The sequence below is a fragment of the Heterocephalus glaber genome, unplaced genomic scaffold (assembly GCF_053883595.1).
Source record: "Heterocephalus glaber isolate CG9 unplaced genomic scaffold, H.glaber_assembly_v1.0 deba00000122, whole genome shotgun sequence".
NCBI lineage: Eukaryota > Metazoa > Chordata > Mammalia > Rodentia > Bathyergidae > Heterocephalus > Heterocephalus glaber.
The window spans coordinates 57,756,624-57,768,170 of NW_028258138.1; the positions used below are offsets into that span (position 1 = coordinate 57,756,624).

At 37.1% G+C, this 11,547-nt stretch overlaps 1 long non-coding RNA gene across 3 annotated transcripts in view; it reads left to right on the forward strand.

Moving 5' to 3' along the window:
* The window catches only part of LOC147830446 (uncharacterized), a 106,570-nt gene extending 95,023 nt beyond the window's left edge, over positions 1–11,547 (forward strand). For 2 of the 3 annotated variants that reach the window (XR_015452659.1, XR_015452660.1), the window contains exon 3: positions 1,152–11,545. This is a non-coding gene — a long non-coding RNA (uncharacterized LOC147830446). Of the gene's footprint in view, positions 1–1,151 lie in introns of all 3 variants that reach the window. The other variant, XR_015452661.1, reaches the window with a different exon arrangement.

Genomic DNA, 11,547 nt, shown 5'->3' on the forward strand with positions numbered 1-11,547 from the left:
AAAGATTTCTAGGATTTATATGAAAAGAATATTAGATAACAAAACTATGTTTTATATATTATTATTGTGAATATATACGGAATATATATGTATACACACACACGTATATATACATATATATGGAATGAACAATATATACAGTGAATGTTTAAATTTTAAAAATTAATTACAGTGGATGACACTTTGCCATTAATCCCCCTTAAAATATCCCCCCTTGAAACACATCCTATCATTCTTGTCACTTTCTGAAGCAGTTCTAGAAGTGAGTGTCTTTATGAAGTATAATCAAAAATATGGTGAATGCTGCTGTGGGGTGCCATCCAACAAAAAGACAGTCTCGTAAAACTATTATGGTGTGAGCTCGTGCACCTTATCCACCAACTCATAAAACATGATGTGTCACTGTACACCTTATCCACCAGATCTCACACATGCAACTCTGCCTCTTTTCCCAAGTCAAAATGACCATGAAAGGTAAATATTTTCAGTATATTCAGGTCATTGAGGCAGCCACAGCAGTACAACTAGACACTCCTGAAAAGAGGACTTCCAGAACTGCTTCAGAAAGTGGCAAGAATGATGGAGTGTGTTCAAAGCAAGGGGGAGAGTATTTTGAGGGGGACTAATGGCAAGATATCTTTAACTGTAATAAATTTTTAAAAATGTAAACATTCACTAAAGTTTTTAATCATAACGGATATATGTTTCTAGGTACAGTTGTGTTATGAGTGACTATAAATGTAAAAAAAATGTTGGGAGGCCTATGTCTGTTAACAATTGTTATTACTGTATGAGATTACAGGTGATTATACGTTCCTCTTTAGGTTTTTTAAAAAATATTTTCTGTGCTTTGGGCAGCATGAATATATGTTACTTTTGCAGTTTATAAAAAAGTAATAAATGTATATTTAATTTCTTGAACTTATGCCAACCCAAACTATCTTACAAACATTTTTGTAGTTAAGTCAATACCAAAGACAAAATTCAAAGACAATCAAAATAGGCCAACTATCAATATGGAAAACTAAAATATATCCTCTGTTCCTAAGTAGGAAATGTGTGGAGGCAGATATTGTGAAGCTTAATCACTAATGTCTTTTGAGAGGTCCCAGGTCCTTTGAAGTGAATCACTTCACCCTTTTGTATTTCAGTGTTCTTCGCTGACGAAAAGAGAATGATACTGCGATGCTTTCAGAGATACTGCGACGCTTTCAGAGATACTGCGATGCTTTCAGACAGAGGATGACCCCAAAGGCCACATGTGCACAGAGGCGGGGCTTCAGGAAGGTACTGCGTCATGCGAACGCTATACTTATTGTGAGTTTATAGCTATAGGAAGCAGAGTCTGGTAGGAAGAGGTAGATTATATCTCCTTCCCCAGCTACTCCCTTCATTCTCTCTGCACCCGGCCATCATGACAGGAGCAGCTTTTCCTCTACCGTGCTTCTTTGGAGCCAGCTCACTATAGCCTGGAATGTGAGCCAAAATAAGCTTCTTCTCTCTTAAGTTATGGGTGTCAGGTATTGTGTCCAAGTGACTAGAAAGTGACTAAGACAAATGCTATTTTCCATTAATTCAAAAAAAACCAACAACAACTATAACTAGTTCAAAGTAGTTGGATTTCTTAGGAGAAAGTAGGATTATTACAGGCAATTTAATGTTTGGATGAGTTAGACAAGGAGGCAAATACTTGGAGGCAAGTATTTTCAAGGAGAGCATGAAGAAATTAAAAACGAGAGAGAGAGAGAACATTCTGGACAGTTGTTCTCTTCTAGTTCTGAAGAACACAAGACATCCCCTGAAGAGTGAAAAGAAATAGCCTCTCTAATTCTTTGATCAAATCACTCTCTGATCTCGTGATCAGAAAATTACTCAACTGAGAGCCATAAGATTATGTGGCCACTGTCTAACAGACTTCTCAAAGGCACTTTAGCAGCTATTAGAATCAGGCAAATGTACTGCCTAGAGATTAGCAGAGTCCAAACACAGTATTTGTGTTTCTCTTCTTTCTTTTGCGGTAGGCCCAGGGGATTTCAGGAATGATCCTGGTTTATGTCATCATGTGCTAAAAATTCTGGAGGAATCATGTTCATGTCAATCAGGAGTTCCAAATAAAACTGATAGGGGTCAGGAGTTTACATGAAGCAGGGTGTGAGACAATAGGAAGGGAAGGATGTTAACAAGTGAGGATGTGTGGCCAGTTTAAAAACAGCTGGTATGCTCTGCCCAACTCCTGCTATGACAATAACCAGGCTAATCAGATTTTCCATTCTCCCAGAACTTCCATTTTTTTTGAAAGAATAGGGGGAATCCATAGGTATATGTAAAATCTTTTGAATGTTTTTAACCTGTGTGGACCCAAAAAAATATATTTGAAGCCCCACTGCCACCCTATGACCTTTGCTGTAAATCATGGAAAGTGTCCCTCTGTGGTTAGCATTAGTCTAGATGTGAGGTTGGCATTAATAACTTGGGCTCAGTGTCTTCAAACCCATTTTAAAATGACATAGATTTATTAAGTCCTAAATGCATCCAACTTGTCCATGTCTTTGTTTTGCATATTTGTTTGTGGGAGGCAGTGAGAACACAATAGGCACTAGTCTAGGCTTCCTACCTAGATGTTACCATTTAGTAGATTGATAAAACTGCAGACTCTACTCTTAACTCCTCCATATTTGTTCTTGTAAGAGACGGAGAGTCCCCTCTGTATATATCTGAAAGGATCATGCAGAGATTATGTAAGATAATGTATCTAAAGTTGCATTATAAATGTCAAACTGCTAAATGAGGTTAGTTAAATATATATGAGATGCCTTCTAAACAGGTATTTGCTATGTGCTGGAGTCTGTGATTGAACACATAGCCATAATCTCTGTTCTCATGAAATTTATAATATGCTCAAGTTCTCACAGCACTGTGAAAGAAAATTTCAAGATCCTGTATAATTTGTATTAAATATATACCGTCCTATCTCACATAGCTATATTTTGGTCAAAGACATACCACATATCTGACAGTGGTTCCATAAGATTATAATGAAATTGAGAAAATACTATTGCCTGGTGATACTGTAGTCCTTGGACTATTGTAGCAAAAACAGATCACTCGTGTGTTAGTAGTGAGTGGGCATAAACAAACCTACTGCACCACCAGTCATGTAAAAGTACAGTGTAGCGCATGATATGAGAAAAGAAAAAAATGGAAACAAAGTCTATGTAAATAGGGAAAGGTGAAGGGGGTGAAGGGCACACAGGTAATGGGGATAAAATAAGAACCAAGATGCATCATGTACAGGTACAAGCACCCAATGATAAATGTAAATGTATTGTATACCTAAAATGTACCAATAAAAGAAGTTAAGCAAAAAAAAAAGAAGCTAAGCAAAAATAATGTATACTACATATTAATGGATAGTAAATGACCACTTTACCAGTTTATATATTTACTATGCTACATTTTTTATCATTTTATGATAGCCTCAAGAGGCGACATTGAGTAATTGTCCTTTACCATCTAGGTTTGTATAGATATACTCTAGGATGTTTGCTAATGGCATGTCTCTTAGAACATATCCCATCATGCAGTGATTCATGATGCTGGCTGGATACTTAGAGTTGGATATTGCCCTGAAAGCATTTATCAAAACATGTTTTTAATTCTCCCTTCATAGCTAGGTCAACAGAAAATAAAATCAGTACAGAAACAGGCTTCTTGAAATATATCTATCTTAGAGCATGAATATTATCTCCCTGAAGAACAGCCCAATGATAGAAATCTAATAAGAGGGGATGACGCAGGCTACAGGAAGCAGAAACAGGTCACAGAAAAGAAGAAAGGATTTTTGAAAAAGCTGAAGCAGCCATTAGTTCCATTCTGAAGCTGAAAACTTAAGGAAGACTGACTCACCACTGTCAGTGCCAATGTAATTTTCAATTTTAGGATATGTGCTGCCAAAGTGAGCACACCAATGTAATTTTCAAAAGGCCTCACCAGGAGTTTGTTGGATGACTTCTTCAATACAGCCACCACTGTTTCATTAAGGAGGTCTTTGTTCAAGCCAACCACTGATGTGATCAGGCACCTTTGGAAAGGCATATATGTCAGGTTGTACATTACTTGAAAAAACATAAAGTGTGTAGGTCCTTTAATTTTAAATCCATTTGATGTAATAGTACTGAATAATACTCCAAAATTCTATTGTGTACTCCAAAGAGATTTTCAAGCTTTACCATTTATATTGTCAAAAGACAGAGACAGGAAGATGAGAGGAGACAAAAGGAGAGAGAGAAAAGAGAGAGACAGACAGAAGAGTAGAGAAAGAGGCAAAAGCGAAAGGGGGAGTGAAAGCAACAGGAGGAAAGATTAAATGTTATTTCCTTAGAAATGTACACATTAGTAGTCCTTTGTAGGCAATAAGAGATGAAATAATCCAATTGTCTCTGATGCACAGTGAGCTCTAAAAATAATTATCAATTATTATGGTAGTTTACTGTAAATATCAATTAATATTACAGGACACCGAAGATGAGAACTCCAAGCATTATCTGGGAACAGTTGGCAGGTCATTTTAGGTTGAAATCGCTTTTCTTTCTCTTCCACCCAGAATCATTGGTCAGAAGCAGAAAACAGGGGCATACACACCAGTGGGGAAATGAGCAGAGGCAGCGAGGGTCATTAGGATCCTTTGTTGGCCGTGGTTTGGAGACCATTACTTCACACTGACTAGTTCTTTATGGGCGAACAAAAAAAAATCTTCAAAAAAAACATCAACTGAAATCACTTATTCACACAATGTTGAGCTAAAAGAAGGACAAATAAGGAAAAATCCATGGCTTTGATGGTGCCCAGGCCTTTTTGTAGCAGTCCAGCTTTGAGTTGGGGTGAGAGAGACCATTTTAAGATTTTTGAGCTCTATGTACATGGGATGCTATTATAGTATGGGTATTTCATTTCCTGAGTGTTAAAAAGCTCACTACCTTTCTTCAGAAACTAAAATTTATTTTATTCCTTTCTTCATTTAACCTAAACTCAACTTAAATATTATTTGAGAACATTTGAAACAAAGTCAGGAAAATTTAAGCCTAGGGATCTAGCAGTAACCTACCACTTCTGCATGATGTATAAATTCAAAGTGAAAAAGTGAACTTCATGTTTTTTCCTTTTTATCAGGCTTGGGTTTCTGGAGATAAACCAGTTTTCTAAAATGGCTGTCAAAGAACTTAACCTTGAATATTACAGCTGCATCCTTAAGAAATATACATTCTTCTTGGAAGATGGAAAGGAGGCCCATGGGCTGTTCGAGATGCATGAGAGAGGCAGATATTTTTAAATGCCACAAAACAGTATTTCCAGTAAGAGGTCAGTATAAATTCTTTCCCAAGAACCTAATCAGTTGGCAAAGAGAAGAATATTCACTGCACATAAGGAACCAATTATCCGTTCAACAAATATTTATTAAATTCCTACAGTACTGACACCATCCGGAGCTTGTGCTGCAGCAAGGAGCCATCATGTCCTCAGGGTGCTTACACTCTAGTGGAGCAGATAGATAAGAGGCAAGTAACAAACTAGAAAAAAGTAAACAACTTAGTTTCCTATAACTGCTCAGAAAATATGGTCCAGAGTAAAGACAGACACAACTTGGGATGGGACTGGCTAAGTGAAATCTATTTTTGATGAGGGTGGTCAGGTAAATATTCTAATGTAAATGAGAACTAGCTGAAAAGAGGTAGGTGAAGTATTGCAGGTTGATAAAGACTGCAAAGGGACTGAGTCAGGTATGCACTTCACAAGCTTGGAACCTCAGAGAGACAAGTGTGGACCAATATTGGGTTAGAACACCTACTATGAGATAAAGTCAGCAAGGTAAGCAGAAGCTGGGCCCCCAAAATCTTACATTCTGTGCCAAGATGTTTGGGTTATGAATGTAATGAGAAGCCTTCGGAGACTTTTTAACATGAATTGATGTGATTTGACTTATGCTAGAAAACAATTAGCACAGAGAAGGGCAAAGCAGACTGGGAAGCCATGAGTACAACTGGCTTTTACATTTTCACACAGTTATAAAGAAAAAAAATAAGAGCTACAGAAACCCTTATGATTCCCTTAAGCAAACTTTTTCTCTAAAGTACCAGAGAGTGTCTGTCACACTTTTGCATTCACTTGGGCATTGTAGTATTGAAAGCAATTAATGTGTAAACAAAATGAGAAAAAAACTATTTACATAAACAGACTGCTGGATGAATTTGACCCCAAAAAATCATAGTTTGCTGAACTATTTTAAGTGAGGACAAAGTATTCCAAGTGAAACCAACACCTGTCTTGCTCCAGGCTACACTGACCTGTGTGCTCTGGTGAAAGTGGGAAATGAAAAAGAAGAAAGGAAACAAGGAGGAGCAGGAGAAGCGGGATGAAATCAGGAGGGGGAGAGGAAGGGCTAAGCTACCAAATTAAACAGCTGATGCACGGGTATGAGCTCCATCTTGCAAAATATATTTCCCTAATACCTGTAATTAATCCTCAGTGGAAACTGAAACGAATCATTAAAAAGAGTAAGGATCTCTTGAGATGGTGTCTATTAAGAGAGCTATAGCAATGCCTCAAAGGAAACAGAAGCCCCTTTTCAAGTAGAGCCATTTCCCATAGATGATGATCCCCGTTTTCCTGGTCCCCAATGATGCCAACTTCCACTTTGGGATAAATGGTAGTTTTACATAAAACAAGCTAATTTCATACCTCAAAATGTAATTCACCAATGAAGCAGGAAGAACAGTTTTTCCAATGTCTTCATTTTTCAAGTGCTTAGCAGGTATAAAACTTCAAGTAAATATGGAACCCTCCAGAAAATTAACTTCCGAAAAGACTGGAGAAAAAAATGGCTACTTTATACTCTATAGCATTAATTCTCCTATGTGGAACAGTAAATGGGTTGAATCAGTTGCCTTGACTCAGAACACAACTACTATGACCTGTTCTTCTTTAAATATTATCTATCAATTCTACCTTCCTCTCTTTCACTCTATCACTTTCTTACTTTTATATTTCTGCTGTCCTGGTTCAGGGCCTCTTGAGGTCTCACCAGGACTGCTACACCAGCTTCTTACCTGCCTTAATTTCTGTCTATCTCCCTCTCCCAGATATCATGTAGAAACCCTCCAGATTAAACACAAGCAGCCTGACTTCTCACTGCCCACCTCAGAACCCTCTTTGACTCCTGTGTTAGTTACTTTTCTCTTGTTGCTGAGAAAAAATACCCACCACCCAAAGTTAAAAGAGAAAGGGTTTATTTGGCTTACAGTTCGTAGAGGTTTCAATCCATAATTGACTGGCTCCAAGCCAGAGATTGCAAACAAGCATCTCAGAGGAGAAACAACACGGCACGCACAAAGTAGCAAAGGCAACAAGGGAGAGCTTCACTGCATCTTTCTGCCTCTTTTATACCATCCAGACTACCAGGATTAGGGTGGTGCTGAACCAATCACTCACATGTAGTGGTTTGGTAATCACATGCCCTTAATCCCAGCAGCACACATTCCAGATTCAGCTACCTTTGAAGAAGGAAGTCCCACCTCATCCTCATGAGGCTTTGGGGGGGACATCTAAACACAAACCGTAATAACTCCCATTACCTTAAAATAAGTATAAATTAATTAAAATCCCTTCACAACCTTACCCTCATTTTTTCTTTTAAGTACAGTGGACCTTTGACTTATGAATTCAATTGGTTTCCTATGGCTGTTTGTAACTCAAGTTGATTGTAAGTCAATACAACTGAGATCTAGATGTTTACCTGGGTACATGCTATAGATAACAAGAGGCAGATGAATTTTCCATTAACCTAATAAACCCAATTGTTTTTATGTCAGGCCAGTCATAATGTGAGGATCCACTGTACTTTCTTCTGAATATTCTGTTCCAACTACACTTCTTGAGATACCAGAACATGTCATATGCTTTTCTGTGTTTAGGGATTTGCTGTTGCCTGTCCTCCTACCTTATCATCTTCCCATCTTTACCTGCTGATATTATACCCATTCCTTAACATCTTGCCTAAATCTTACCCCTCCCCACCAGGCCTTTCTAGTTCCCTGGGAAGAGGTAACCTCTGCTTTTCTAATTGCTCTGGACTTTTCTTTGTCTGTGTTTTGTATTGCATTCATAATACATATAATCATTTTAAATGCATTTTACATTTATTAGACTTACAAATCTTTTACTTGACTGAATACTTCCTAAAGGCAAGAGCTATTTATAACAAACGCATACATTTTCTACAACATTTAATTCAAAGTCTTACTGTGGTACAGCACAGTGCCTGCTTATCTCTGAGTAATGAGTTTTAATTCCCTATTAGCCTGTGGGATTATTCAGACATGCCTGTCACTTTCCCCCAGTAGGAACTTAGGTCAGCCTATCCTACTGCTATAACAAAGCCTGCCTCCCACAGACCCTGCTTATGTATGCTATTCTCAGTGCAACTCCCATGAGACCCTGCTGGTATAAGTGTCTACCTCACTGGGGAAGTGAGCATCTGTGACTAACAAGATGGTAATGTCATCTGTCCACTAGTGGAGGTCATATGTGCAGTCTTCCCCATAACCCTAGGGCAGGAATTCTTCCCTCACCAATGGGGTAAAGAGGAAGCAATCATGAAAAGTAATGGCTAAACAGAATTACTCACTTCTTTAATAAAACATTATAATAATCTTGGTTTTAAGTTCTTTGTCAATGATACCAGTTCCTTGAGTGCTAGCATGATCCTTTCTGGAGTTTCCCATTACCTTGTATGGAGGTCCTGAGGTGACTAAAGTGTAGGGCCTCAGCAAACTTTTTCTAAGTAATTCATTGACAAGTGAACACAGATGTATGAAGGCAAGAGTAGGGATGAGTGCTGGAACACGGGACACTTTGTTATCAATAATCAGACAAAAAGTGACAGTTGGCAAAAATACCAAACCACAGAGTTGTGTGTTTATAGAAAATATTCATGTGGATACAGGATACAACCAGTTATTAATGTGAATAAGTTTATATTAAAAACACCTGTATTATCATACCCAAAGAGCTCCCCTTAGGAGTCAACAATGTTTATTTAATGCCAAGATGTTATCAGCATTTAAAATGTTTTAGAACTTTATTGGAATACATGAGAGCCTTGGCTACTAATACAAGGAAAATTCATGCTCTTTGAGGCGTATTGCTATTCAGAAACAATCAGTTGTTCAAGTTAAGTCAGGCAAATAAGGCAAATAACATAGAAAGTGATTAACAGATGATAAGTATCACAACAAATTCTCTCTGGAGGCTGGTAAATTCTAAAACTATCCTAAAATCTCCTGAGGGATTTTCCAAAAAGGCTGAACTATTAGAAGAAGAATACGGCCTTTCAAGATTACTACATTGAAGGAGTAACAAGTTTTAAATGTATAATTTTAGGCATACTAGTTAAGAAACAATGTGTATTATCTTAACAAATGATTTATGCGTAATGATAAATATGTAGCCACATAAGAATACTTTCAGATACAAGTTATTGATGTTTGAGTTCCAAATAAACTAAAATATTGCAAGTAATGAGATAAGTGTGAGCTAATTCTAATAGACATGGCATATATTGGGAAGGAGATCACTGTAAGCTTGAAAAGCAAATTAACAACTAAAGCTGATGTTAAAATATATTTTTATTTTATTTTGAGATCAAAATTTTTGCAAATTTATGAAACTATGTATGATAATCCCTTTTCTTATACATACACAGCTGCATACTGTAAGACATTTTGTATACATTGATGTATTTTAGGTCTTTTGAATGTTAAAAACATCCTGTGAATCATTCTACTTTGAGGAGTCTTGATCATTAATAGTTACTACAAATTTTCCTCTGATAGCAAGCAGATATTACAAGTGACAATGATCAGAAGCTAAATTTATACCTTTGAGGACTTTGAAGTAGTATTTTGTTTTACTTATAATAAGAAAGTGAAACTTCTGTAATGTCACAAAACATTTATCAGCTCTTGGTTGATTTATTATCTTCTTTTTAATCAGCCTGTCTTCCTCCCAGAAAGTTCATAGGTTATAAAATATATAAATTCAATGCAAAGTGCATTCCTATCAGAAATAATAGCTATTTTCAAGGCAGATTTAGTTTCATTTAAAGCATAATAAACAAAAATAACACAACTCTAATTGATAAAATCTCAGGCCTGCAAAGGAGAGAGGTCAGTCACCCTAGCTCCTTCCCAAAAGAATTTTTGACAGTCAAATGTGACTGTGCAACTAGAAAACTTTCAGAGAGTTAAAGGCTTTGACCTGCCCAGACCTGTTTAAAAAATTCCCTGCAACTCACAATTATAGTGAAACACAAGGGGCCATGTAGCTGCTACCATGCTTCTATGCTTGCTCCTGGGGACAAAGCCACAGAAAAGACCACACAGTACTGCTTCAGCATTATTAGCATATTAGCAGTTAATCTTTCCCAGAGCGCCAGAAAAAAATTCAGAGTACAGGAACATCATTGAATTAAAAAACCGTACACTGCAGCTAATTTACTAATAAGCCATGAAGTATTGTCATAAATTACTTTAACTAACTGGTACTTGTCCAATTAAATGAACAAACTATATCCTGCAAGGTAGTGGCCCAGAGGATTTATGGCAGTTGTTTGTTTGCATGCTAATTTGCCAAATTTCCTTAAGCCTCTCTAGGTCTACTCATTCACCTTATGTTAATCAGCCATGCCCTACAAGACTCATGTTTTCAGCACTGTGATAATTTTTCCAGTCAAGAGCATGGCCGTTTTTAAACTCATTAAATCTCCTGGTGGGTAAATGGTGGAGGCCACACAAGTTGCATGTGTGAAGCAACAGTTTACATTAGAGATGATGGAAAGTAAGTAACCTGAGAGTTTAGCTGGGAAGCCACAGATGCTGCACACAGGAGACCATTAAGAAAAAATGTACAAGGTTTACCTGACCCATTTTCCATTCCTGACAAAGCTGATTCCTGACATGGAGCAACATGGCAAGCAGAGACCATTCACTTCAGTGAAAATGAGTAGGAGGAAAACATATTAACTTCTCAATGAGATCTCTGCAGGTCTGCAAATCCGGACCAAAGTCAACCTAACCCTTACCTAACCTAACTTTAACCCAGTAAATGCCTTCTTTCCTGCATTCTTCTTGCTCAAAAATAAATGTACTGATTAAAGAAATGTTGTAATTTTCATTGGTAAACTTAATGCAAAATTGGCATGGCTCTGATACTTCAAAGATATGAATAGATGGGAAGAAGAGAAAAAAGTAAAACAGACACCCAGTTGCAAGAATTAAAGAAAAAAATATTCGGTATTTATACATGTGTGTCCTATTTATTTCACTTGAGTATCACCTCAATGTGCATCCACTTAGCTATAAATGTCTCTAATTTCTCATTTTTTATGGCTGAGTAGTACTCCATTTCATAAAAAAACCACATTTTCTTTATCCAGTCTCCAGTTGATGGGCATTTGGGCTATTTCACATTTTAGCTATCACAAACGGTGCTGCT